This window comes from Mirounga angustirostris, unplaced genomic scaffold (assembly GCF_029215605.1).
Source record: "Mirounga angustirostris isolate CCGP_5_RB_7025 unplaced genomic scaffold, mMirAng1.0.hap1 SCAF_4, whole genome shotgun sequence".
NCBI lineage: Eukaryota > Metazoa > Chordata > Mammalia > Carnivora > Phocidae > Mirounga > Mirounga angustirostris.
Genome location: NW_026991712.1, coordinates 48,621,002 through 48,625,847, shown reverse-complemented (window position 1 = coordinate 48,625,847; position 4,846 = coordinate 48,621,002).

Below are 4,846 nucleotides of genomic sequence, written 5' to 3'. Positions count from 1 at the left end.
AGCTATGTTGTTGAAATGTCATCAAGTAAACACCAATTCAATCATTTTGATTGGTCAATCAGCATTCAACATCATAGCAATCCTTTCAAAATGGCAAAACTGCTTGAAAATAGCTAACCATTAATTGATACAGATAATTGGTTAAGTGGTACATATTTATTATGTCATATTTTTAACTATTGTAGAAGTATTGCAAGCTATCGTAAACTGTATTGTCATTCTCTAATATTTGCTGCCAATCTCTGAGAGTGAAATATATTTCCTAGCTCTGTACCATCAAATTGGGCCATGAGATTTGCTTTGGTCAACAATCTTTTGAAATGAAAGGATTGGATGTGTGCAAATCTTATCATAAGAATTAAGAGATGGCCTATGGTCATCTGTGGCCTGCTCCTTCTAACGCCCAGCCTTGGTTAATGTGTGAACGTATGTAAAGATCAGCCTTAGGGCTCTTGGGTGGCTCAGTTGGTTAAGCGTCGGACTCTTGGTTTCGGCTCAGGTCATGATCTCATGGGTCATGAGATCGAGCCCCGCTTCAGGCTCTATGCTCAGGGGGAGTGTGCTTGTATATTCTCTCTCTCTGCCCCTTCCCCTGCTCTCTCTCTTGCTCTCTCTCTTTCTCTCTCAAATAAATAAATAAATCTTTAAAAAAAATAAGAAAGAAAAACAAGATCAGCCTCTATCTGCCTGGGTTCCAGAATGAAGATTACATGGAGGATAACCCTCATACTGACTCATTATGCAGGTATTGCTTTTGTTTTAAGACAGAGATTTGGGGATTGTATACTACTGAAGCATAACACAACCTATTCTGATTCATAAGCACTTGGTTAAAAAATAATAAAGTATTTAATAATTAATGATGGGAAGCCTCTATCCTTTATCTCACCCCACCTCACCTTCAGGGGCAACCAATTTTTAACTTTTTTAGCTATTTCTTCTGATCAATAGCTATCAATAAATTATATTTTTATTTGCTATTTCTCGATTTACCAATTTCAGACATTTTTTATTTCCCACTATAATGGATAAGGTTTTAGTTCTCTTACACTCCCATCTAATTAACTATACACTCCCATCTAATTATCTATCTTCTTACTATAGTTAAATAACCATTTTGGGGTTGTTTCTGTTCTCATTATTTCCTGGATCCTAGGTCTTCCTTTTCTTGATGTATTTCCTCAAGAAACTTCTCAGAAAAAAGATTTCATGGAGATGTTTTCTGAGCCTTTTCATGTCTTAAAATATTTTTATTCTACCCTCAAAATTAGATCGATAGTTTGGCTAAGTATAGAATTCTGGATGAAAGTCATTCCTTAAAAAAAAAAAAAAAAAAAAAGACTGCTCTGCTCTTTTCTGGTGTCCCGTTGACAAGTCACTGGCATACTATTGAGAAGCCCGGTGTTACTCTGATTCTCATGTTCCAATTCTCATGTTCAAGGTTCTTTTCTTCTCAGAAAGCTTTTAGAAAATTCTCTTTTCTAAAATTTCACAACAATGTTCTTTGTGTCATTTTTTGTCATTCATTCAGCTAGACACTTATTCGGGCCTTTTCTTTCCATGTGTGTACTTTGCTGTGGTGCTTTTCTTTTGACTCCACATTTTACTTCCATACTTAAATCTATAATATAATCATTGAAAACCTCTTTTGGCTATAAGCAGTATATTAGAAAAATCTTTACTTTTCTTAATAAGTTTTTCTGAAAGCAGAAGAAGCTATGAGAATATACCCTTTTAATCCTGAATTTCAAGAACAAATTGGCTGATGAAAGTTTCATGCAAGAATTGTGGTCAAATGTGATCTTTAAATTGGGGGCACCCAAGAAAGGGAACCCTAGTCACAGTCAGACTGATACCTAAAATTTAGGAAGTAAAATATGAAAAAGTCTAAAAAGAGTCTGACATAGATCTACTTTAAAGAGGAAAAAGTGACTCAAAAGAGCAGCAAGATTATTCTACATTTAACACCTTTTCATAAGAAGAAGGGACGGGGCGCCTGGGTGGCTCAGTCGTTAAGCATCTGCCTTCGGCTCAGGTTATGATCCCAGGGTCCTGGGATTGAGCCCCACATCGGGCTTCCTGCTCCACGGGAAGCCTGCATCTCCCTCTCCCACTCCCCCTGCTACTGTTCCCTCTCTCACTGTCTCTCTCTCTCTGTCAAATAAATTTTTAAAATCTTTAAAAAATAAATAAAAAATAAATAAAAAAAGAAGGGGCTTACTGAATATGGTTACAAAAGGAGCTTCCCAGATTTTAAAAGGTTGGGGGAAAAACGTGGAAGGAAAAGCCAATATATTATAGCAGTTAAGAGCAGACTCTGGCATAAGATTGCTTATTTTAGTTTAGCTGTCCTGCATACCAGATTCCTGACTTGGTTAATATCTTTAATTTCTTATTTGTAAAATTGGTTAATAATAATACCTCCTGGAATGTTGTGAATATTAAACAAGATAATGTATAGAAACTATTTAATAAATGTTAGATTAAATCATGACACCTAGTGAAGATGAATACAAAGTGTGAAATGGGTCTACTCTAAGAACAGTATAACCAGGATTAAAGCTTGCAAAAATATCAAGAGCAAACAAACAAATTTTTGTCCTAAGTGCAATCCCAGGAAAATAGAGAATGGGTGTGATGATGATGGTGAACAGTGACATGTTAATACATGACAAGGTGAAAATATTCCAGCATTTTCTCTATCAAGGAGGTGATTGTGGTATTGTAAAGAAAACTTAAAAATAATACAATGAAATTACAGCAGAAATTAGGGAAGGAAATGGTTAGAGAATACTTTTTTTTATTCTAAATGAGTTTAGGTCACCTAGACCTAAGGGTACAATGAAAACACTAAACATCGAACCATTGTCGACAATCTTTAAGGAAATGTTCTCATACAAGGTATTCAGAGACAGGAGAAAAGGTACTATTTTTCTGAATTTGAAAAAGAAGGTAGACAATATAAACTCTAGACTGGTGACCTTGGCATCAGTCTCTCACACAAAATTCTTTTACAAATATGACTTATGGAATACTTAAGGAGTAAAGCCTTATTAATGTTAACAAGGGATTAACTAAGAAAAGTTTTCTCTTTTTGATAAGGGTTTTAGCAAGATATCTGGCAAAGTATACTGTTATCGACATAGTAATACAAACAAAAGACTGATTAATGAACAAATCTAAATTTGAGTGAGGTTTTATAATGGCATAGTCCCATTGTTCTATCCAAGACTGTGTATTTGTGTATGTGTGTATAAAGTTTTGTGGTCAGTGACTTCAGTGAGGACATAAATATAATGCTTGGCAAACTGGCAAATTCATTAAACAAGTAACCGTTGACATGACATGAGGGCAGAAGGAAATAAAATATGTTAGAGAAATGGATTTTAAGATTAGGATAAACAGATCTAATATGACAAAATTTAATAAAGCAAATAAATTTAGCAAATAAATATTTAAACAAACATAAGTAAAATATAAAATAAAGCTTATTTTTATATATTATACAAGATGGCTATACAAATAATATATAAATGTTATATATTAAATACAATAACACAAATAAATATATAAAGTACGTAATAAAATATAAATTAAAAATTCCTCCCACCATGGGGTGCCTGGGTGGCTCAGTTGGTTAAGCAACTGCCTTCGGCTCAGGTCATGATCCTGGAGTCCTGGGATCGAGTCCCGCATCGGGCTCCCTGCTCAGCGAGGAGCCTGCTTCTTCCTCTGACCCTCCCCCCTCTCATGTACTCTCTCTCATTCTCACTCTCTCAAATAAATAAATAAATCTTAAAAAAAAAAAAAATTCCTCCCACCAATAATCACAGCATTAGGATAGATGGTTATAGCTCAGTAGTTCACATATGAAAATCAATTGGACATTATAGTTGCCATCAAAACTTAAAAACAGTGAATAATGTGATAAGGCTGGGCCAACAAATAATACAATCTAGGCAATATACATAAAATTTTAGAGTCCAGAACAAGGGAGGTGATTTCCCCCTCCTCAGTCATGTACATATTAGAAGGTCATTGAATTTCTGTGTACATTTCTGAAAATCACATCTATAGGGGTGGTGGCAAACTTTAATACTAAGAAGACAGAAGAAGAGAAAAATGTAGACTATTTGGTATGAAGAAGAATAGCCTTTGAAGAAAAAATAATATGCTTGAAGGACTTTCTTAAAAATCACTGGATCCGAAGATTAGACAAATTCTTCAGCAGCTCTGTAGACCAGAAAAGGAACAGTAAGTGGAAAGTCATCCCTCCACAGAGATTCTATGGTTCTATATACCACACAGGGTTTGGGGAGGAGGAAGGTAAGAAAGTTTATGTAAAAGACTTAACAGTGCCTGACACCTACAAACCACACGATACATAGTAGCTAGTAGTGTTGCTGTTGATGTCTTTTTTCTTCCGGGTCTCATGGCCCCCCCTTCTCATTGATTTTCCTACTGATCTGAGAACAAATTCAATATAAAGTCAGACTTCTTGAATTAATTGTTAGATATCTCTTCTTAGAATCGTATGGCAATAAAGGCGACCGAAGAAATTATTTAGAAAGTCAATAAGAATAAAACTTTTTACCACTACTCTGGTAATCACAGAAATTTGCCCGAATATATTCCTCCCAAGAGACACTGGCTCTTACTCATTTGTCCACTAGAGACTTCAGCTGAGAAGAAGCAGTTAATCGAGTTTTCTTTCAAATGAGAAGAGCTATTCTTACTTTCATTATTCCTGTGTTCCTGGATTTACCTCTGGGAGCTATTTTAGACACTTTAAAGTGATGTTTCTTTATTGAACTAAATACTTGACAAGCCAGCCCCAGGCAAATTT